The 26,054-nt window shown below is 38.1% G+C and overlaps 1 long non-coding RNA gene across 1 annotated transcript; it reads left to right on the forward strand.

The window, feature by feature from the left end:
* Positions 1 to 25,798, forward strand: LOC118763223. Its single transcript, XR_004998973.1, has 3 exons — positions 1 to 93; positions 9,478 to 9,483; positions 25,787 to 25,798. It is a non-coding gene; the product is annotated as an uncharacterized LOC118763223 (long non-coding RNA).
* The last annotated feature ends 256 nt before the right edge of the window (positions 25,799 to 26,054 follow it).

The following is a 26,054-nucleotide window of genomic DNA, read 5'->3' on the forward strand; positions in this document are numbered from 1 at the left end:
ACTTTATATATATATATATATATATATATAAAGGATAAGCATTTTAAAAGGGGCCCGTGAGAAAACTCATTTAAGTAAAAGGGTTGAGAACCAGTTTTATAGACACACGATTATCTTCATCCGGAATATTGCCAATTTTCTCTACCAGTTCTGTTATGGTGTTCCTCTCGTACCTGTCATCATTTCTCACCTCCTCAGTACTGTCCTTGAAACTCTTGCGCCAGCGAAACACATGTTCGGCTCAAATAAGATAATCTATAACGAGCCGGGGTCATTTCACAAGTACTTTGTAGCGTTTAGGCCAGTTTAATGCGTACATGTTGGTATCAAAAGGTTCCAGGACTAGTTCTGTAGCACGCCAACAGATGACAGCACATGGCTGCCTGCGCAGTGAAAGCTACCAGTGCACACCTCATGAGGAAATGTGCAGAGTGGCATCACTGTATTGACTTTGCATGTTGTGGAATTTGTGTTTGTGATTACGTGTATGCTGTAATCTGCGATTTTGTCATGGACAGGAACAAAGAGCCAACGTGAAATTCTGCGTTGAAATTGGGAAGTCTTCTACAGACCATTTGAGCATGCTTTGGCAAGTTTACGGCGACGCGGCAATGGGTTGCACGCAATGTTTCAAGTGGCAGGGCAATTCAAAAGCCGAAGATCTTCTCCTGAAGAGGATGAGCGATTTGGAAGACCTACCACGAGTGTCACTACCCCCGCACCTGGAAATGTGGAGAAACTTCATCAGCTTGTGTATGAGGATCGTTGGAGGAGAACCAACGACATTTCTGATGCCGTTCATCTGTCGTATGGGTCCGTGCAGACAATCTTAACGTCTGAATTGAACATGCAGCTTGTCTCTGCCAAGTTTGTCCCCCTCCTGCTGACCACTGAGCAGAAGGATTAACACGTCGAAGGCTATCAAGGTCTCTGTCAGCTAATGACCTATCCTTCATGTCTTGAATCATCACCGGTGACGAGAGTTAGGTCTACAGGTACGACACTGGGACGAAGCAGTAGTCGTCACAATGGAAGAGCTCTTCATCTCAACGACCAAAGAAGGCACGACAGAGCCGCGGCTCAATCAAGAGTAAGCTCATCGTTTTCTCTGGCATCCGCGATATTGCATCGAGGATTCAGTCCCCCGGGGTTCTGTTACGATGTTTTGAAGCGATTGATGGAGGACATTCGGCAAAAGAGATCTGATCTACGAAGAATTGGATTCTTTATGATGACACCTGCATCCTGTCACTTGCAGCCTGTCACCCAGCTCTCCTCGCTTGTGAGTTTCTCGCCAACAAAAAACGACATGGTATCGCTTTCGCACCCGCCTTATTTGCCAGATTTAGCCCCTGCAGATTTCCTTCTCTTCCCCCAAGATGAAAAGGCAGACCAAAGGCCACCGTTTCATTTCCGTTGTCAAGATCCAGAACGAATCGCAGGTTTTCGACTCACGAACAGAAAACAACATCCAAATCTGATCCGAAAAGTGGCGGGAACGCCGGAACCTGTGTATTGCTGCGCAAGGTGACTATTTCCAAGGAGATGACGCTAAAACTTAGGTAAGTAAATTATTTTTACTAAACATAACTAATGCGGGAATCTTTGATATTACCTCGTAATGAGCTTCCAATGTTTCCTTCACGTTCTGAAAACTATTCAGCTGTGACAAACAGTATTTTGTTGGGTGTGTTCAAAGTGCTGTAACAGCCATCTCCTCCAATCTGGTATAGCAAGTATTGGCAGGTCAGCTTGTTAGATATATATATATGGCCTGCTCGCTTAGCCAGCGGGGTGGCGTCATTTGAAGGTGAAAACAATGTGAAGTGCATTGTGACCAGCGATGTGTAGTAACATCTGATAGCCTGGTCAGTCACGGTGATCACGGTGATATGTATGTATGTATGTATGTATGTATGTATATATATATATATATATATATATATATATATATATATATATATATATATATATTTCTTTACTACCCACAAGGGGCTAAACATAGAGGGAAGAACAAGGGCAGACAAACGGATTAAGTCGATTATATCGACCCCAGTGCGTAACTGGTACTTAATTTATCGACCCCGAAAGGATGAAAGGCAAAGTCGACCTCGGCGGAATTTGAACTCAGAACGTAGCTGCAGACGAAATACGGCTACGCATTTCGCCCGGTTTGCTAACGTTTCTGCCAGCTCGCCGCCTTCCACGTTTCTGCCAGCTCGCCTATATATATATATATATATATACACACACAAACACTCACAGGGCGTGACAGAAGCAACGCCGACCCTTTTGCATATGTTTTTATGATTTTCTACTCCATAAATTTCAAGCATTTTTAATTTTAGATAATTTTGTATTTTATCATACATCGTTTCTTCTTTATTGCACCTACAATGGTTTAACCGTCCCAGAATGGTTAAATCTTAATTTTGTACGGAGGTGGAGAGGATGACTCAGAGTAATTTAGTGGCCATCATGATCACTAAATCCAACATCACCTGACTTTTGCTTGTGGGGCCTATTGAAAGATGTTTACCGGTTCAATTATCTGCAATTAACGTAGAAGTATGTCAAATGGTTTGTGGAAGTGCTTCTGGTAGGGTTCAGAATTGTATTGATCGCCAGGGGGCGCGTTTTGAACTTGTTAAATAGTTTGATAATCATAACACACCACGTTGTTTTAATATTTACAAATTTTCTTAAACCACTGTAATCTATTTTCCATCAATAAAAGTTAATAAACAAAATACTTTTGTCGCACACTCTCTGTGTGTATGTGTGTGTGTGTGTGTGTTTAGGGGGGGGGGCTGAAAAGCTCCTGGCTATGACTAAAAGGAAATACAAGGGTTCAGTTAATTGATTTTATTTAAGATATTCACACACACACACGTTGCAGCGGCCCTTCAGTTTTTCTAAGCCCTGTAAATGTTTCTATCTCCAAATAGATTTTTCTCGATACCCTTAAAGCCAGGAACTTTGCAGCCCCCCCCCTCTCTGTGTGTGTTTATATATATATATAATATATATATATATATATATGATATAATACAAATGTTTTATTGATCTTTTCAGTCTCTCTTTACATCGTAAAGAGATACAAAACTTTAGTTAAATATAGTCAATGAGAATATCATGTACTGAAATTATATTGAGTGCTCCGTTGTATAAAAATATTAATACTATTAAAGTATTTATATATTTAATACGAGCGATATATATATACATATATTTTTAATAATGTATTATTATTATTAATATAAGGAAATTAATATCCAAACTCATCACAAAGAGACAGAGAGAGAGAGAGTGAACATAAGAAGTGCAGGATGAGTACATATACGAAGCTTGGTGTCGAGCAGAGGAAAAAACACTACACACACCCACATAAACACACCCACATACACACACCCAGTGAGAGAGAAAGAATCGTAGGGACAAGGGAGGAGGAGGTGTAAATGAAAGAGTATTTATGAAAGAGTAATTCTAAGGAAATAAATACTTTTTTTAAAATTAGTATTTCCTTTCATCGCTTTCTATAATCACCAAGAAATTCGATAAAAGTTAAAATATAATTAATGTAGGTATGTTGTATTTTCTGATATTACCCATGAGGGTTAGTATAGTTACAAACGACCCCGTTGTATAACAGATGCTACTCTTTGTGTGCGTGTACACAAACGTTAGTACGTTAGATGTGTGTGAGCGCATAGACACACACACACACACACACACTGCAGTTGAAGAAGTCTTAATTGGTGAAACTACAGTTACAACCAATCTCTCCATAAATATTTCCCACCACTTCACATACTGACTATCATTTGGAGTTTATTTCATATTAAAATAAAACCATCAGATATAAAAACATGAGATTATGCAGGTCTGGATAGTTGCATAAGTCTTTATACATATGCGTATAGGTACATCTCTGTGTGTATGTACGTATATTGCCCTGAAACACCGTTCCTTATAAACATATGCTTCTGTTTAAACTAGGGAATTGCACAAAATCAAAAAAAATTAGTCTAACTTTCGGCTGTTTGGAGCGCTTTTCTTTTTTCGTAACGTGGGTTGGTTTCATATTCTTGTCGACTGTAGTCCGTGTTTGGAGTGTGTTCTTTTGTAACGCGGGTTGGCTTGATATTCTTTTCGGTTGTGCTTCGTGTTTGCAGCATGTTTCCTGTAAACTAATTCTATAATATAGAATCTATATCATCCGTTTTGGTCCTTGTGCGAGTTGTTTTTTTTTTTATAGTGTGACTAAGTTATTTTATATTATTTCGTAAAAGTGTTTCTCATTTTAGATGTTCTGGTTCAGCTGCCGGGATACGAATGTCTCATATTTATTTTAATATCTCTTCCCACCTTTTAATAAGTCTACGCTGCTCTATTTCTGCGTATTGTGGTATAGCGTGAGGGATTAATTTTACTGTAAAGACAACTATCTCAATCTCTGACCGTTTGGGCCAATCCATTTCAAAATAACTCGTTTATATTATTCTGACGTATTAGGACATGGTAAGAGCATGCCCTGCTCTGTGATTCTGTTTGGTTAAACCTCATAGACGAATTTATTTGGTGTTTGTTTATTTTTCAATAATAAAGATTTTATGAATCGCCTTCCCATAATGTCTCGTACAACAATAGGTCTTGAATATTTATAACACTTTCATTTATATGCCTTCTTGTACACTGGAAATTTTAAAACCTTTCAAAGTCGTGACTAGTTGCTATTTTCCTCAATAACAGAGACAGATACACGGTGGTATGGGTGCTGAATAAACAAACAACATGCAATAAAATTAACATAAAAATTAACAGCAGGAGAGTTCCCTTTCGATTATGAGAACAATGCCATTGGCAAACATCTAAAGAACTATTTCTGTTAATAAATATTTTTGAGATTAAGACAGAATATTCTTTCACAACACGCAGTCTCTTTGAAAAGAAAAACTGTCACACGATTTGCTTTCCAAAGCTAAGGTTTTATTTTTTTTCGTAATTCACGTCGAGTTCTTTGTATCAGTTCCTTCCGTTTTAGTTGCCACAGCCAATTTCCACATTCCTACAGATTAATCGTCTTAGTTATATTTATGTCTGATTATCTTGATTTTGTTAAAAAAAAAATTTACTGAAAGTGTTCAAAGCCGCGTGCTTTGCCTTAGACTATTACGTTACCGAAAGCCGCATTGTTTAAGTTCAATTACATCGCTGAAACTATATTATGCCATATTTGCCGGCTGAACAGTTACAAGACCAGACAAATGCTTAACGGTACTTCGCCCGTCTATACGTTCTGAGTTCAAATTCTGCCATGGTTGATTTTGCCTTTCATCATTTTGGTTCGAAAAAATAAGTACTGTTTGAATGCTAGGGTCCATGGGTTCGATTATTCCCCTCCCCTCAAAAACTGCTGGTTCCATTCCAAAATTTGAAACCATTATTATTGTGGCAAACTCACAGAAACGTTTATATCAGACAAATTTCTATGCATTTTTTCTGGATCTTTTCTTTCTGTGTTCAAATTCCTTGGAGATTAACTTTTCTTTTCATTCTTTCGGGATCGAAAGTAGCAGTCAAAAGGCTGACCGAAATATTTGAAATTAGAGCAGTTTCTTTTTTATTAAACAGCCACAATAAAAACTAGGAACTTGCCAATTCAACCCAAAAGCAGTTCACCGATTAAATATCTTTTAATTAGATTTTTGTACATTTTAGAACTAAAATACGAAATGTATATGATTTGCGAATGTAAATACTTTTACGCATGAACTTACCATGACTTCATTTATTTTCATCATCGCTTCTAGAATATTTTTTTTTGTTTTGTGTGTGCGTTTTTTCTGGGTTAACTTCTCACCGAGGTCATCTTTGCCTTTCATCTCTCTAGAGGTCAATAAAATGAAGACGCCAATCAACCATTAATTATTCTGATCTAATCACTGCTTTCCTACAACGGTTCAGTAACAATGAAATCAGATCACGATATTTGTTTTTTTACTTCAGAAGGAAACTGACACATTTTAAACGTGATAAATCATACTCCACCGTCATTTGCGAGCGACGAATAAATGATTGTGACAATTCGTGTTCTCAGCAAACCAAACGACTCATCTTGACGTGTTCAATCGTAGATTACAGAGCAATTCTTTTTCTGTATAAGTGAACACTCTACATCCCTAGCTAAATGCTGTATATTCCTTCAACCACCACAAATTCTCCATTTCCAAGTGAATTCGTTAAAACGGTCTTTGAAGGTGTAGTCTTCAGTGATGCCAATATTGAATTTAAATTTTGGCACATGATCAGCAATTTTGGAGGAGGGGGTCGTTCGATTGAACCAATCGCAGTGCTCAAATAACACTTATGTTATAGACTCCCCCCCCCCCGATTGACAGAATCTGAACTCCGAATGCAAAAACGGACGAAACGCCACTAAGCATAAATTTCAGCGTGTTAACGCTTCTGCCAGTTCGCTGCCCTTTGGGTGATGCTAATATTAACAGGAAGCAGAGTCGACAGAATCGCTTGTGCCCCGGACAAAATGATGAACGGCATTTCGTCCATCTTCACGTTTTGAGTTCAAATTCTGCCGGGATCGACTTTGCTTTTTCGTCCTTTCGGAGTGGATAAAAACAAGTTCCAGTGGAGTATTGGGGTCGATGTAATCGACTTGCACCACTCCAGCGTCCCAATCACTAGACTTGTGTCAAAATTTGAACACTGGCCTTGTGTCAAGAATTGAAAGCCTGTCATCGAATCATAGTTGTTATATTTTAAAGATTATTCTTTGTGAAGCTAAGGACAGAAATGGCTACAAAATTCCAAATGAACAAAAGGGGCAATGACGTTTATAAAAATCTCAAGATGTAAAAGAAAATGTCGATTACGTCACCATTCAGTGGAACATATTATGCTCTGAGGCTGCACCAAAATATAATCAAGTCTTTTACATACTGTAGTATTATGATGTTGCTAAAACAACATGCAACGCCATCGCTAGGAATGAGTGTCCTTAGATGAAGATTCAGGAAATTCCGTTAGAAATCTATACATAGGTGAAAGCGTGTCTGTGTAGCAGGTAACTTGCTTCCCAACCACATGGTTCCGGGTTTAGTCCCATTGAGTGGCACTACATAATTTATGTGAGTGAATTTGGCAGACGGAAACTGAAAGAAGCTCGTCGTGTGTGTGCGCACGCTTTCGGAAACATTCCCTGTACGAAATTTCTCTCAGAAAGCATGGCTGAATCGTAAAAAAAAAACTTTCAAGAGCGCTTTAATAGCATAAGTTCTTCACAGACGAAACCCCTCTCAGGCAAATGTTTTGGCCGTTACCTTCTTACACTCTTAGGGGATCGGGCCACATCTAGGTCACGACTTCTGAGTGCTCTTATGTTGACATATTTTAGCCACTTGGATATCGGAGACTTGTAAATTTAAACCGCTTGAAGATGTCTTGTACTTTGAACTACTCTCCGTTGGGTCAGCTTCCAAACTTAACAAAGAAATAATGTTGATTGTTATGGTAGAGGTGAAACGCAAATACCATCACAATGACTCACCCAGAGATACTTTCCTTGAGGTTAAAATACAAAAAGTATTGCCTTCGAACGGAATGGAGGTAGTTGTTTTTCCCCCTCGATCAGTTCCAACGCAAAATGCTACGCAGCGGAACTGAACCAGAGGTACAAAAGACTGCAAAGTGAACTTGAAGATCGATCTGCTAGAAACAGTGTTGAAAACTCTATCACATCCTCTCTCCCTCTCTCTCTATTTGATGCTTAAAATAAGAAGAACATTAGATAAAGGTAGTCCTATCCACACCCTTAAAATGGGGTGGTCACGACTGGAATTCTTTCATCATAAATCCACTCTATTAGTTAACCTTGAGCTAGACGAGAACAATATCAACAGCACACGATATCGATAGTAAAGCTGCATTTCCTTGTTAATATCCGCATCGCTATTGACACGGCCACCCATCCTGGCAATTATACTCGTGTTTCTACCTCAGGGTATCTCACTAATTCATATAATTACGGAATCATTTCGTTGCTTTAGAAAAACAATTGAAACTGCTTAACAAATAAATCTAGCTCTTCACAAGTTGTTTTGATTTTAAATATTCCTATTCTATTTCTTTCAGCGAGTTTAATTTGCCTTTCATTTCCTTTATCTCGATGCTTCCTTTCTAGTTCTCCATATATCAAATATGAATCTGTTTTTCTCGGAAGGAGGCTGGTCTCATATGTAATAATTAATTCATTCTCTCAGGCGTTCCAAACTGAAATTAAATCTACCACATGTCGAAATATGATGATATATATAATTATAAGAGAAGAGAGCGTAATTATTAACGTGCAACGTTCGCTAAGAATCAGAATCCGAAGGAAGAAACTTGAAGACAGCAGCTTATTAGTTTTTCTTCCATTCTGATATTCAATCCAATCTCAGTTGTACACATAAACTCCTGGGGCCGTTTATTACACACACACACGCATTATATGTATGTATGTATGTATGTATGTTTGTGTGCGCAAATAAAGTATAATATAATGTCTATGTAAAAGTAATAATGCCTGTATACAGAGATGTAGGGTTACAAACTTCTGTCTGTCTGTCTCGTTTATATATATATATATATATCATTTAATAAACACATAATTTAAATGTGAGCTACTGCATGTTCCCAGCTCGGATAGTTACAGTAATGAGAATGGCGTGTAACAGTGTGCTATGTACTATCCTACGGTACTTGAGGCAGAAAGACATGTTTATTTTTCAGCCTGAAGCCTTTAAATTTTCAGCATGAAATTTTCAGTAGTTCACATTTATTTTCCGTGCTTATTAAATGATATTTGTTTTTTGACTGATTGAATGCGTTTTTTTTTAGCTCCAGAATAGTGTAATATATCATTTTACTCATCATTTACTCGTTTCAGTCATTAGAGTGCGGCCATATTGGAGCAGCGCCTTGAAGGATTTTCGTCGAAAGAATCGATTCAAGATAATCTTTTAAAGCCCTGTACTTAATCTGTCGGTCTATTTTATACAATGCAGAACGTGTCTCTGCTGGAGGTCTTTGGACTGCGCTTGCTACGATGTAACCCTCATTGATGCTCCAGATATTTTCCATTGCCATAATTGAGCTGGAATAAATGGATAATACCAGGAAATATTCATGCAATAATTATAATTTGAATTTTAGCAAATTTCTTGGTGCTTATACAGAGTGATGAAATGAATAATAGTTTTTCATAGAATAATATTTGTTGCCTTAAAATATCACATTCAATACGACATATATATAACAAATTCCTCATTTGTATATTTGTAATAAACGTTACTTTTTTCCCCTAAATTTCTTCAACATAATCGCAGTCTACGCCATCGAAAATCTATCACGGCTAAATTTCATTAAAAGAAAGATGTGGCCTTATGCCTATAGTAGAAAAGAGTAAACGCAGAAGAGCTGAATGTATGAGTGCGCGAGTATAAGTGTGCATATACATAAAACTTTCGAAGTTACTGTCAAGATACGAGAAGCTCAACCTCTTCCCTATGTTCACATTACCTCACTCTGGTTCTTTCTCTTGCTTTTTCTCTGTTTGAAGTGAAGCGTGATTGGAGAAATAAATCAAACAATCGATCAATCACCCAACATTTAATGCGGTTATTATTAGAGATTTTTTTAAGGAAGCTGTTGACAGTGACTTTATGTATATGCACACTTATACTCACTAACTCGCTCATACATTCATCTCTTCTACTTTTATTCTTTTCTACTATAGGCACAAGGCCTAAAATTTGGAGGAGGGGGATAGTCGATTTCATCGATCCCAATGCCTAACTGGTACTTATTTCATCGACTCCGAAAGGATGAAAGACAAAGTCGACCTCGACGGAATTTGAACTCAGAACGTAGTGAGGGGTGAAATACCACTAAGCATTTTGTCCAGCGTGCTAACGATTCTGCCAGCTCGCTGCCTTTCTTCTAACTTTATTCTGACGTCGATAAAATCTCCCCCATTTTCCTACTGTAGTGTAAATCTCTCTCTTCCTACGTCTGGAATATTCTGTGGGGTCAAGCGTGTGAGGGTGCAAAATGGTTCTGTTTGCTCTCGATTCCATGGATTCCCAAAACTTTAGCAGGAAACATGGTTGATGTTAATACCAAATCCTACCCGACTGCAACAGGCAGCAGATTGCACTGTTATTACTTTGAATGTCAACCGTCTCTGTCACTATTGTTATGTGTTAATGGGTTCGTATGCATGGATATAGACGCATATATACTAACAGAAAGACGTATTTTTACGAGGGGTGTATGAAAAGTTTTGAGCCTTTAAGGCCTTCGAGACTTGAAGTGTTGTACCTTCATCAGAAGTCTTGTACCATGTTTTGATTTTTTGAGGCTGAAGACTTTTCACCCACCCCTCGCATATCAATATAGGATAGACATAAGCTCAATCAACACATCGAGCGGAAAACGTGCTGGCGTGCACATATACATATATATATACATATACATGCAGGCGTAAAAACACGCGCACACACACACTATATATATATATATATATATAGTGTGGAATTTTTCACTCCCTTATGACAATTCATAGTTCTATTTCTAAGGAACTATTTTTGTGACGCACATAGTAAAATTTTGGAGGGAAAGTACGAATTCATTCGTCTATATGGATTTGGCCTATGCTCTTCTACTATTCCGATGACGCTGGCTCGGGAAGCGGAGGGTATGTATAGCATTTGAGAAATCTGAGTGGAATGTTGCGCTGAGAAAGGAAATGAATTGATTTATAATTCTAATCCAGAAACGCGTCCGTAACTAACCCTAGACTTTGTTTTCGTTATTTTTTCCTTCTGTTTTACATATGTGATTTACATGGATATGTTGTATGTGGAGTCATTTTTGTAGAAAATAGAAATAAAGTCTTTGACTGCTATTTCTGATTTTTCGGTATGTGGCTAAGCAATCTGTTGCTTCCCCTTTATATATATATATTAAGGGTACATAATATATATCTGGCACTCCGTCTGTTACAATGACGTGGGTTCCAGTTGATCGGAGCACTCCACAGACTTATGTACCCTTAATGTAGTTCTCAGGGACATTCAGCGTGATACAGAATAAGACTGGTCCTCTGACCAGCCTTTTCCTATTCTGCTGTACTCATTTCCTCCAGCTCAGTCGAGTGGAGCTACGTGAAATAAAGTGCCTTGCCCAAGGGTATAACTACCGTCTGGTATCGAACTCAAGAACTTAGGATCTTTAACAGACAGCCCTAACCACTTAGCCACAAGCCTTTACTTCCATCATTTATTTATATATAGAATGTTTGTGTGTGTGTGCGTGAGCATATGTGTGAGTGTATGAGCATATTCAAGCGTGCGTGTGTGTGTGCATATTCGTGCGTGCGTGCGTGTGTGTGAGTATATTCATATATATGCGTGTGTGTGTGTATATATATATATATATATATATATATATATGTATATATATATATATGTATATATATATAAAAGGATATACACATAACGTAACATGCCTACGTACATATATCCTTATGAATTGATATTCGACTCGAACGTATCAGAGGCATCATGCGATTCATCTCAAGATATGAGCTGATCGTATATAATTAGATCTTTATATTGGAAACATGTGTGAGATTATCAAACGCGTTCCCTGTTTGCTTATAAGCTGTAAATGTTGCTCCTTAATTCGGCAACATTCGAAAAATGATGGAGTTTTTGACAAATGATGGCTTGTAAAGCGAATAAAACACCAGCAAAGGCTTGTCGGAAGATATATGGCCCAGGGAATGATGGCGCAGAAAAACATGACAGTGATGATAATGACGAGGAAAAAAACTGTTGTAGATGAAGAATATTGAAGGGAAGAGAATAATAGGAAGAAAATGAAAGCAAATGAAAATTATGGAGGCATCATGTGGAGACAATGTTGGTAATGAGGGGGGAAAGGGAAGGAGTGTAAGGAGAGAGGGATAGAGAAGAAAAAAAACGAAACATATAACCAGTTTGAGAAGGAATAGAAAGAGCAAGGAAAAGAATTCATAAAAGAAAACGAAGAGGGGGGGAGAAGAAAGAATAAATGCCGCAGATAGAACGTTGTATAATAAATAATAATAGGAAGAAGAAGAAGAAAGAGGGAGAGAAAAGAAGAGGAAGATTTGCTGAAGAGAAGAAAGACAGAAATGCTTTGAAACCTGGTAAATTTTGGCAAGTGCCTAAAGTAAAAGCAACACGCTAAAAACATAAGAATTCGTTCAGATGAATGGGTTTACAAAGATTTCGGTGTACTGCTGCTGCTGTTCTACAAAAGCTTTTCTCTTTGGGTATTATTTCTTTCGGCGGATTTCATTACATTTGTGGTGTTATTAGGAACATAGCTGGTGCGGCAAATCGAGCCAGAGGTAGCTGCCGTTGCATTCCAGCATGCAACATGGCGAGAGAAATATATTTAAACCGGTCGATATTTTCATGCTGTGTTGTCCCATTAAATATCTACATCTTTTGTGTTGGCCTTGTTGCTTTATTATTTCATTCTAGTTTTTAAATTATTTTTACTTTTTATTATTTCATTACTCTGTTTCCCCCCACCCCACCCCCGTGAGTTAAGGAGATTCTCTTTCCATATTCTAAGCATTTTCTTCTCTCTCCAATATTAGTTATAGTTGCTTGGTAGTCAGTTACTTAGGACTTCTCCGTTGCTTTGTTGTTGTTGTTGTTTTTTTTTGAGGGGTGAGAGGGGGAGAGACGATAGTGAGTAGCTGGCATTTTTATGATTATATACAGCTATTTTATTTTGGTTTTGTTTTATTGCTGCTGCAGTATATGAGAGCAGCGTGTGCATATATATATATATAATATATATATATATATATAGCTTTTGAACATGGTGTGAGAGGAGCAGGTAATTAACGTGTAAGAGAGCGGTTAACTAGCTACCTACGTGAGAGTTACTTACTGTCTAGTTAGTAATTGTTAGTATTAATGGTAGCTATACGGATATTAGTTACTCAAGTACCAGCAACCGACAAAATATGCTCGAGAACGATCAGAATTTAACTGATGAGCGAAAGTATTTCTATTTAGCAAAATACCAGCTTCTAGTATTAAAACAAGGAGTATACATAGCAGAGTAAAACAAAAACGGTCGAATAAAATCGACCCGAATAAACTACTGGTATTTATTCAAGCCAATATCGGAACCTCTACGAGATCGATCGAACTGCTTGAGTGAGGGTCCAAAGTTTTCTCTGATAGTACTCTATCGTTTTATAAATAGGAGACAAAGGATAACGCCGTCCTTGTATACTGTTCCTAAAGCAAAATAAGTGAATTGCCGTGACTAAAGAACCTTCTTTTTACCTTAAGTCTTAACATTTTAGTTTTATTTGTTTTTGCATGGGTCTTCTGGTTTTAGTCAAGTCTCTTTATGGTTGAAGTTTTACAGTGGAAATTGTGGAATTTTAATAACGTGCAGGGGTGATATGTATAAATCGCTTAAAAGAGTTCGATATACTCATCTGACACGTGTGTGTTTTGCTTTGATTCTGTGACCTATTTCGTGTGCAAATGGCATATGCCAAGATTTCGATATTTTCGTGTTTGATAAAACTGAAAAATTTTATATTTTAATTAATAAATAAAAATATGAGAATCAAGATTCAATGTTAATCATTTTCGGGAATGTCTTAAAATGTTTCTACCTTAAATTTTATTCAGTATATTGTTTTTATTAATGTTTTTCATTTATATTTTCGTGGGGGAGGATTCATTATTAATATTAGCATTCTAGCATTTTGTCGTGTAAGAAAGATACAACCTCGTTATAAATAAATTCGATATTCAGTAGCAGAGAATACAAGCCAAATAGCGTGACTGCAAATTAGAGAAAGTATCAAAACGAAACGAAAATATTGAAAAGAATCATTGACCGACAACGGTCATTAATTATAACGGATTGTTTTTGTTATTTATTTATTTATTTTTATTATTTTCATTAGCATCTTTTAATTCTGTTCCATTTCTTGCCGAGTGTCTTCCTGACACCTAGGGCAGATAAACTTACTGTATACATTAGTAGGCCATTAAAATAAATACACCAGATTGTTCATTTACAAAAACATGTGATAGAGAAAGGGGGGAAAAGGAAAAATAAAGAATAAAGTAAACAAAGAAAATAAAGGGGGGAAGAAAATTCACAGTGACAATGCTCTTCTCAATAGGTGTGATTCCCTTTCTCTTTTGATCATTCCAAATGCTCCTACAATCACTGGTATTGTAACCGTCTTGAGATGCCTCAACTATTCGATTCCAATCAGAAAAATTATGTACATTATTTATATTTGATGGATATTTGTCCTCATCATGTTTGTTGTTAACACAACATTTCGGTTGATATACCCTCCGGCCTTCATCAGGTGTCTTGAGGTAATTTTGAACCTGGGTTCTCATTCCTAAGGTATTTTTCGATGTTATTGTTATTAATATTATTATTATTCATGTCACTGCCTGGAATCGAACTTGGTATCTTGGGGTTAGTAACCCTCGCTCTTAACCACTATGCCCACGGGCATATGGCGTATGCCTTAGGAATGAGAACCCAGGTTCGAAATTTCCCCAAGACACCTGATGAAGGCTAGAGGGTATATCAGCCAAAACGATTTGTTAACAAGAAACAAGATGAGGACAAAGATCCATCAAATGTAAATAAAGTAAATAATGTACATAATTCCTCATCTCTTAAATATAGAACTATAGTAGCAAAACTGTTATTTATTATTATTATTATCTCCATCATCACCATCAAAGCAGTGAGCTCGAAAAATTGTTAGTGCGCCGAATAATATGTTTAGCAGCATCTTTTCCAAGTTTTTATGTTCTGAGTTCAACTCCAGCCGAAGTCAGCTTTACCGATTATCATTTCGGGATCGATAAAATAAGTACTAGTTGAGTATTGGAGTCGAAGAACTCGACTAACTTTGCCTTCTAAAAGATTACTGGCCTTGTGTCAAATCTCTGAAAGTATTATTATTTTCGTTTGGCTCAGGTTCGGTCTTATTCCTGGTAGGAATTATGTGGATAACGGGTTACTACCTGCAACCTTAGGTATCCACAAGTTTTCTGCAGTCTTTCAAGTGCTTAGAACCCTCTTGATAATTCTTGCTGTCATCCAGAGACAAACTTTCAGTAGGAGATCTACCGGGCATTCGATTTCCATCTCCTTCAGCCACTTGTCTATATCTTGGCTTAGTGTTCCCAACTCACCAATTATTATAGGCACAACTTTTACTTTTCGCTTGCTCCAAATTTTTCCTATTTCAAATTTTAAGGAATTGTAGTTGTTTGTTTTTCGTTCTCTTGTTCTCTTTCTTTACAATCCGGGAATCAGACAGGAATGATGGGCCGATAAGTAAGCAACTTCGCTTTTTCTTATCTATAATTGTTATGTCTGGTCTATTATTTTCTAATTTCTTATCCATTTCAATAGGCAAGTCTCACAAAATCTTACATTTCTCCAATTCCAATACTCTTTCGACTCAATCATTGTACCATGTGTTTACAGCTTCAAATCTGGCATTTCTGGCACAGTTTTCAGTGCACAACTTTTACAACGTGATCGTGTCTCCATTTCATATATACTTCTTGTGCCAATTTGGGGTATTCTGCCACAATGTGTGCCACTGTCTCGTTCGAAGTTCCACAAACTCTACATTTTTCTTACATATTCTCTCCATATATACTTTTTCTCAAGTTGTTTGTTTTTCATCGCTTGATCTTCTCAGTTAAAAAAAAATATGGCAATTAAAAGAATTAACAAAGCCCAGCATTTTGTTCCACATACGTCTTCAGTGGTTCTCCAAAACGGGCCATGCAGAGGTTTCTCTTCAATCTGTCTCATGTGCTCTCTCTGCATTTCATTCTTATCATTTTCTCTTATTACGCGCTTCATCACCTGTTCTTTATTCACTGTCTTTAGTAGTTTTTTTCTGTGCTGCTCTGTAAATATTCTACTGGGCTTTTCATTAGCCTCTATACGTATTCTTCTACTGCTATTAAACCTCTTCCACCCGGCTCTCTACTCAAGTACAGTCGGTTGATATCAGCTATCGAATGGTGGGATCCATACAGCGTCAACAACTTCCTAGTTTTTTCTCTCAAGTTACTTTATATCGTTTCCCGTCTAGTCTATAATTCCAACTCTATATCTGATTAAGGGTATTGGTCTTGAATTTATTGCTTCAATAAGGTTTTTGGAATTTCGCTTTGACTGCAATTCTTTGGCAATTTGTCTTATTTCCTTATTTTCTTTACCTCGTCGTCTTCCAGTATTCCCAAGTACTTATACCGCTCTCCTTTCTCGACCGCTCTCATTGTTTGTCCGTTTGTCATTTCAATCCCCTGGCTTTTCTCAAATCTTCCTTATTTCATTTTCAATACAGCGCACTTTTCTATCCCAAATTACAAACCTACGCCATTTGAGGAAATGCGGCAGGAAGTACAAGACTTATTATCGTAACTGTTATTGCATTCGTTGTAATGTTAGTGAGAGATTTGTTGTGACGGCAATGAATTGGTAGCAGAGAATTCTAATTGTTCTGGGCGATAATTATGGTAGACAGAGGGGGAGGATCCGGTTGATAACGAAACATTTCATTTTATTTGGTGTCTTTATAGACACGATGATCGTCGTCATCATCATCTTTTGTATGGCTGTCCTCCTCATCATCATCCATTTTCATCACCACTACAACTACCATGCTCCATTATTATCATCGGAAATATATTTCGACCCTGTTCTAAAACGGTAAAGGAAACTATATGGGAATATTATTAAAAATACGACATAAAATTGGAAGAGCGACCTCTATTGATATGCAACCACTGAAGCATACGTTGTCACGGTTCAGTGGGTTTGCTGTAACAATAGTTGATCAAACTGAATATTTCATTAGAACGGATTTAAAAATATAGAATCTGCCAAACTGCGGGAACAATGTGGAAGGTAATGCTTAATATAGATTAATTAGATTACTTCATGGTGACTGGTTGTTAGGGGTGGGTTTTATAAGGACTAATCATTTGTGTTTGTTTATTGTTTTCTTTTTGCATTAATTGTTTTGGTGTTGTTTTATTAAGTTAAATATTGTTCTTTTGTAGACGGTGCTTTGGGCATTTGTGACTGGTTTGGGAAGTTGACGGTTTCTCTTTAGAATTTCAAATGCTAGAGGTTCAGCGTTGCAATTAGAGATTCTGTGTAATTACGGAGTGTTTCATTAGCTTCGTGCGTTGAACTCTCCCCTGCCTCCTGTGTTTATTTGTTTGCGGTAGATTTATATATCTCTCTCGCTTGTTGATACTTACCACGTCCTAAACACAACAGTCTCTATCATTTATTGTTTCATGGTAATGTAATTACTGTTATTATATCTGAACTTACATTTGATATAAACGTTTGAATAAAAAAAAAGAAGCTTTCGTACTATGCAGGTTAGAAATTAGGCAAAGCATGTAAGGAAAGTTCAAAACATAAAAAAAAAGAATGAATATCGTATTTCCTTATATTAGTTACTTAATGATCCTGTAATATTTCGGGTAAGACACTCCTTTTTCAAAAAGAAGAAATATAATAGTTTACATACTTGATTGTAATATTGTGATATTAGGTATCAAGTTCTGTCATCGTAGTTTATAAAACAATCAGTTTCAGCATCTTAAAATACTGAACCATGAATGGCCATGGGATTGCATGTAGAAAGTTACCCTCCGAAGCACAAGTCCAGGTAAGGTTGTTTATGGAAGACCAGCAGTCGCCCATACGTACCAGCCTCCCCACTCCGTGCCACCGATGTTATCCAAGGTAACGGCAAAAGCCGATACAGCTTGGCACTTGTGACGTCGCAACTCATTTCTACAGCCGAGTAGGACTGCTGCTCCATGTAGCTGCAGCATGCACAGTCTACCCATGCTTGCACAAACCGGTTCTGGCGTATTGGGCAGAAAAGCCCACTAGTGAGGTCCAGCAGTCAGGAAGGCAGTACCGACAAGGGTTTTGGAGCGCCTTGAGCATAACGACAGACAATGGAGTCCTGGTCATCTACTTCAGCAGGAAAGGTTTCTAACCGTAACGGTTCTCTGTGCCACTGGTCAAGGTTCTTTTACTGGTCAAGATTCTTTCTGCCGAGAGAGTGGAAATGCCCCTGTGCAACGGATCTCCTGCTTAAAACAACTTCACACAGAGATGTGTGTGCTTCTCGGTCTGTCAGCCTCAAGTTCTGCGGAGATAGGGAAGTGGCGAAAGGGACAGGTGGAGGTAACCACTAGAAGTTCTAGTGATTCTTCGTATTGGACAGCTGAAGACTACGACAACATCCCAGGCGACTGGACAGCACTGCTCACCCTAGTAAGAGAGGGATCTAGATTAGGTGGCCTAAAGAACGTTTGTCCTAAACATTTTGATCAGGTAACCGCGACTGACAGAATTCCCCATTTGCAGTTGAAGATAACCTAATCATTGGGACATGGAACATGGATCGATACAACGTCTCCAAACTCAGAGAAGAACAGCGCTCATTGTCAAAGAATTGTCCAGATATAATATCGATAAAGCAGCAATCAGTGAAACTCATCTGGCTGAGGAAGGATCGCTTACAGAATCAGGCAGCGGCTACACTTTCATCTAGAGACACAAGGCCCTACATGAGGACAAAATACACAGTTGGATTCGCCATCAAGTCCAGTCTTCTGAAAGAGATTCCCAGCCTTCCCATTACCGTAAATGAAATGCCTATGAAAATTGGTCTCCCTCTCAGCGACAAACGCTTCATCACTATCATGAGCGTGTACACCCCTACAGTGATGTGCACGGAAGAGATCAGAAAGTAGTCCTATACTGACTAGGATACTGCGCTACGTGACACACTTGTACCTACAAGCTTGTAATACTAGGCGACTTCCAAGCCCGAGTCGGCAGGGACTAGGAGCGGTGGAGAGCTGTTATAGGGAAGCATAGAGGTGGGAAAATGAAGAAGCAATGGCATGCTTTTGCTGAACGAATGCGCTGAGTACAACCATGCTAAGTATAAAACACCATGGATGAATCTGCATTCAAAACTGGCATTTTATTGATTACATTATCGACCACCGGCGCGACAGCAGCGATGTACTCTTACCAGGGCAATGCGTGGAGAGGACTGCTGGACGGACCACAGACTTCGGGAAATACAGGGACATTTCCCGGTGTTCAATTGCTGGAAAAATATTGACTCTTCAACATGCTCATAACTAGCGTCTGTGAGAGAAATTTGCCTGAAACCTGGTGTAGCTTCCGCCCTGACCATAACACCGTAGATATGGTGTTTGATGTGTGTGAAGTCAAAGAGAAATGTATTGATGTGTACTCTGTGTTCACAGACCTGATCAATGGTTTTGACAATCATCAGATAAGTTTTGTGGACCATCCTGATTAAGGTGGGTTGCTCATACAAGCTCACGAGCTTGATAAAAATCTTTCATGATAATATAACCGGTCTCGTTCTTTGCAATGGTGACTGCACCGACTCTTTCAACATTTCCAATGGCGTGAAACAGCGCTGCATACTCGCTCACGTCTTCTTCCACTTGTTCTTCACACAAGTCCTACTTTACACAGTGAAAGACCAGGACCTGGGTATATACATCATATACCGCTCAGACCGCTGTTTTGAAAAACATCATCATTGAAACACAACTTGCAGATGACTGTGCCTTTATGGCACACAAGGAAAGTCTCCTGCAGACTATTGTTGATTGCTTTGCAGAAGCATCGACGCTCTTGAGAAAACGGAGGTCTTAGTCCAAGCAGCACCGAATACAATCCGCCTCCAGCCGAACATTTCCATTAGGGGAGTCCATTAAGTGTGTGGAGAGTTTCAAGTGTCTTGGTAGCACAATCTCAGCCGATGGATCATTGGACAGCGAAATTTTATCCAGGATCCACAAAGCCAACCAAACACTTGAAAGTGAAAGTCTTCCAGCAGAATGGCATCAGGCTATCGACAAAGCTCAAGATCTACAAGGCTGCAGTCGTTTCTTCAATTACTCTATGCATGTCAAACATGGATCCCATACCGTCAGCACATCAAACAGCTGGAACAATTCCACACAAGGGTACTGCGCAGGATCATGGATATTCGCTGGCAGGGCAGTGTCGCAAACCAACAAGTGCTGGAGAGAGCTTGTTCAACAAGTATTGAGTCAATGCTGTTGAAGGTTTTGGCTCGCTGGACTGGCCATGCCATCTGAATGGCTGACAACTGTTTATTCTGACAGCTGTTGTACGGCGAGCTCACACAGGGCTCACGCAAACGAGGAAGGCCGAAACTGAGGTACAAAGACACTCTGAAAAGTAATCTCAAATGGGGCGGCACTAGTCCACGCGAATTCGAAATCTCTGCCGCTGACAGATCAACGTGCAGGTCTCTTCATTTCACCAACAGCCTTCTAAGAGGACCGTTGACAACGCCTCGATGTTGCTCCCCCCCCCCCCAAAAAAAAAATAAATGACATAGCAGGGCAGCATCCACATCAATGCAGTCAATAGACTATCGCTGTGACATCTGTGAGCGCCTGTGTGTTTCCAGTTTTGAACTGCGGAGCCACATGCGCTCTCATTGTTGAAAACACAAACTTTGTCGTCATCGGACACCGATGGACTACCTGACATATGTAAGCATGTGTCTCTTTCTGTATGCCTCTCTCTGCGCATATAATACGACTTAGGCTATATTGAATATTGTAGTTTTAATATACGACTGATTTTTACGGATCTTTATATACGTGTGCATGTGTGTATGAAGTGGAGTGTGTGAGACTGTTCATATTTGTGAATGTTTATGGGTTTATCAAGGTGTGTCACTTTATATCAATACATGAACCCTAGCGAATTCTTAGACATTAGTAAAATATAGAGTAGTTTAATACAAGAATTGGAAAAGATATTATCGATAAATATTGAGCGCCGCAATCACCGAAAATCTATTGACTTAAACATTGAAAAGAATATAAAAGTTAACATTACAATCTGCTCTCAAATAACTAATTAGAATTAGCGTTTAAATTTGGTTCGGCAATATTCGTGAAGCGAACGCTCCGATATATGGACGGCTGATGGTCCAGAATGCCAGACTTTGAAATGGAAATGTTTAAAGAAAACTTTACAACAACTGACAGGTGGTTTAGATGGTGGTACTTGAGAGAAAATTGGGTAGAAAGGCGTTCAAGGATTCCATTTTTAACAAACTGAAGTGTGGTTTAAGACCGGGTGGACACAATTTGTTACTGAATATCTAGATCATGGTATGTTCTTTAAGAAAACTGATTGTTACATTATTTTCGTGCAATATTCGCCAAGTATGCCTATTCAACAGATGTTTGTCGCGCTGATATAAATGGGCAGATATAAATGGTTTCTATCGATTGGAAAAGTAAAGTTCTGCGGCGCTTTAAGGAGGTCGAAGGCTTAACTGTTCATTAACTGTTCATTTTCAACCACTGGTTACTTAAATGAAATTTTGGATTAAAGCGGCAAATATTGTTAGCTGGAGGTCTTGAGAAACAGACTTTTTAATCACAGAACATAAAAATAATTTCCTGACCTTCAGACATTTATATTCTGACCATCACTAAATCAAATATGTGACTAATGAATCAAATGTTTTGTTTTGTTTTTTGTTATCGAAAAGAAATTTATTCAATAATTTGAACTGAACTCGATGGTATTCACTCCGAAATTGCAAAGTTTACTCTGTTCTTGCTTTTTGGTGCACATTCTATGTTGGTAATATAGAAGCATGTTCCGGAGAAAATTCTTCAAATTGCCCCAAAAGTTATCCCTGAGGACTCTGCCAGTGGAGTGCAGGCGACTTCTGGGGTCTCCTGCCGGACAGGTAAAAGGAGGAGGGTAGAATAATATGAAGCACCTCTCCCCAAATATGAGAATGTTGTTTTCTAAGGTTAACACCACTACCTAGAACAAAAACCAAAGTTACAGACGCATTGATGACAATTAAAAACCAACAAGACCAGGGAGAGGAATGTCTTCGCGCGGAGAAACCCGACACGTCAGGCTCTAACATGGGACCCGCAAGGGAGGCGGAAGAGATGATGCTCCGAAAATAGCCGGAGATGGAATATTGAGAAAGCTGAAAAGGAAGGGATCCAATTGGAGAGGGGAAAAGACTGCCCAACGTCGAGAATTGTTGATAAAATATCGGCAATGCCTTCTGTTCCATAGGGAGCGAAAGGGTTTAAGCAAAATCACAGCATATTATAACTAAAATTATCGACAGATTAAAAGGTCTTTCAATGTTTCTCAAGATTACCAGTTAAGAATATTTGCCGCTTTAATCAAAAATTTCATTTCAGTAACCAATTGTTGTAAACTTCTATAATCTTCCACAGACTAATGAACAGTTAAGCTTTCGACCTCCTGAAAGCGCTGGAGGTATACATAACTTAGGGTCAGGCGTGGCTGTGTGATAAGAAGCTTGCTAATCAACCAGACGGTTCTGGGTTCAGAATCCCACTGGGTGGCACCTTGGTCAAGTGTCTTCTTCTATTGCCTCGTGGAACCCAAAAACTCGTGAATGGATTTGGTAGACGTAAACTGAAAGAAGAAAATCGTTGTGTGTGTGTGTGCGTGAATCTCAATATGTATGTGTCTGTGTGTCTGTTCTCCTTCACCACTTGACAATTGTTGTTGGTATAGATACGGCTCTGTAACTTAGCGTTTTGACAAAAGGGACAGATAGAATAAGTATCAGACTCTAAAAATAAAAGAAAAAGTACTGGAAACGATTCATTTAACTAAAAGTATTTCTAAGCAGTGCTCCAGTGTGACCGTAGCTTAATGACATAAACAAGTAAAAGAAAATACTTAGAACATTAGTAGGCTATCCATGCCAAATGCGAAGTAAAACGACGTCGGTTGTTAGAAGAAACTGAACGAACAAAATCGCGAAATTTTAAAATATCCATCAACCTGTACACAGGTGCGAGAATTTCTAAAAATACATCAACACTGCATGCAAAATCCATTAGCAAGGATTTCAAAAGCAATTTTAGCATGAGCAATTATTTAGCTAAATGCGAACTGTACACATTCCTGAACGGATGTGTTTTAAATAAATCATTTTTAGTACAATAAATCAAATAACAATCTGAACCCAATCAATTTTGTAGTAAGTATTTTATAATGTAAAGGTGTTTATAAGTGAATATAAACTAGTTGCGCCTGTGGAAATTCCAAGGGATACATATTAATCTTCCCTATTAAAGCTAGATAATTATGGAACATTCAGCATGTATATTGATCTTGTGATACATGTACACGGAATTATATTAACATATTACAGTTCACCATTTATTATTTAAATGTCAGCTAATTTGACACGTAATCTGACATTATTAACACTAGCACCGCTATCACTTTTATTTCTGCTATAAATGTATTCTGTATGATCACCAGGAAGATCAAAGCAACAGGCGCCCTACCTACAAACGTAGTGTGCGGTGGCAGGATCATGCTGAGGCGGTGACGGAGGAGGTGGCGTGTTAAGCTAGACCATGTGGTTGATGATATTGGTGTCTACATGTGTTAAGTGTAAACTGCATAGAAATTACTCTATAAAGCAAAAAACTAAAGCTACTGCAAATCAGATCAAAAAGAAAACTTCATCTAGTAAGCAACGGACCCTTCAAAGGTGTGTGTGTGTGTGCGTGCGCGCGCGCGTGTGTGTATAAAATATACAAAAAAGAACATAAAGTCGTTCCGAAACATGAACAGAAGAAAGTAACGTTCCTGTCTAAGCGCATCTGGGAGGGAGAAAGCCTAGAACACAATACGTATCTTCTTGTTTCAAATATTTCAGAATTTTCTCCTTAGCATCGTAGAAAAATACATCATCACCTCACGCTATATACACTTGACAAATAAGTGAAAGAAGATCAAGTTTCTCTGCAAGTACAAAAATGAAATTATATTAATATATATTCCAAACTGAGACAACGCTGGAGCAACAAGGGAAACAGATTCCAACACAAGCAGAACTGAATAACATTCACATTGTGTTTCGGCACGAAAATATTCGTCCCTGAGTAACATCTGTTGTAATTGCAAGTGTGGTTTAACTATGTTCATATATTTGTGTAATAATGGGTTAAACGTGTGTGTTCGCCACATATTTGTATCTGGAAGTATAATTAAACATCGGCTTCTGTAACAGAATTATGAATGAGAGTCGACAATTCTCAATGTAAGTGACATGTGTTTTAATAGAAACAGCAGCGACACTGCAGTAGCAGAAGCAGGAATGTGAGAAGCCGTGACTGATGACAGGAGAAAAGTGAAACGACAACACGTACGGTTGACGGGAAAAAAAGAAGTCACTCAATTTTAATTACGACATCACTATTCTTAATAAACAACAACAACAGCAACTGTGATAAAAGCAGTAAAGATTAACAGCAACAACAATGGCTCCTGAAACAATATAACATTTATATCTTCACAAATTCTGCAGTCGCCATCTTGGTTGTCGTCATCGTTGTCGTCGATTGCTTTCTCATCAATCAACATCAGCAACAACATTATTGAACAATGATTACCCAAAATAGAAACCATTACTATCAACAAACAACTGTAACACCACCCAGAGCAACAACACCAACAACAACGTATTCGGCTTAAAGGTGTAATTAGACTATTGTTCCTACTGTATTTTCTTCTAAAAGTGTCAGAAAGGGAAAGTCAACAAGCAATCTTGACTACATTCGTTCTAGTAAAATTAGCCATCAATGGAAAATCTAAGATCGATAAAGTACATAGAAACTAGTTCTTTCACTAAACGATACTCTAAAAGAATATTTTTCTAAAGAGAATTCCTATATTTACCCTCCAATGTGAAATGTATGTCAGTTTATAAGAGTAGGGAATGTGTTTCTTCTCTGCTGCAACACATCATCGTTTTCAATTCCCAAACTGCCGACATATGGAATTTTGCTACCATTATTGAAGTTTTAGATGATGCAGCTGTTAGAACTGTGCAGCTGATGGAATGGTTTCTCTCTGTGTTTCGTGGTACTTTCACTATTTCAACTTTGGGTTAGTTGTTGCTTCAATAGAAATTATGTCCTTGATCCAACAGAATTTCCGTCACCATTTTCAGTGATACTGTTAGTGCCTGGCAGCATCTACGTCGTTCGAAATAGAAAATATTACATTCTGATCTATTCCTCCACCACACATAAGCAAAAGTGTACTCAGTATATTCCTTATTCATCTGTCATAGGATGACAAACTATATTTCGTCTTTAATCACTCAAATTTTAATCCCATCCACTAATTCCGGTCAGCCGCTGTACGCCAAGTAACTTATATAAGACATAAACTCGTCTCGTATAACCAAAGGAATTATTCATCGTTTATCTCGTGTTATGGCGTAGAACCAACATGTTTCTTAATTTATTGATGGAGGTCTATAATTACCGAACATCCATCTTCCAAGTACTATACTTCCCTGAGATGGCAAAAAGTTCTGATCCATTGAAGCCAATATTTTGCATAGAATTTGCTATAAACGGTTTTATTTTGAAGAAAACCACAAAATTGGCTTAAAAAATAATTTGAACGACATATTCAAATTTATGAAATCGTTGAAATCGTCTTCATGCCCCAACCAAATTCCACTAGAGACAAGAAAGGGATCACAAAACATCTGAGAAAGGATTCCGATAAATAGCAGACAACAACGAATAGTGATGTAGGAATGATCGACATAGTTCTGACACAGAATGGAAATTAGAAACATGAGACAGAAACTGATGGAATAAAATAAAGAAGGCTTTTACTCAAAAGAAGAAAGACACTGATCGATTTGATTGATTAAATTACTCTGGTGAAAAGAGACAGTTGGGGGTATGTATAATCTAAGAGTAACACGAGATTAACGTTCTTCAGATGTCTGT

The sequence above is a fragment of the Octopus sinensis genome, linkage group LG4 (genome assembly GCF_006345805.1).
Source record: "Octopus sinensis linkage group LG4, ASM634580v1, whole genome shotgun sequence".
In the NCBI taxonomy this organism is placed as follows: domain Eukaryota; kingdom Metazoa; phylum Mollusca; class Cephalopoda; order Octopoda; family Octopodidae; genus Octopus; species Octopus sinensis.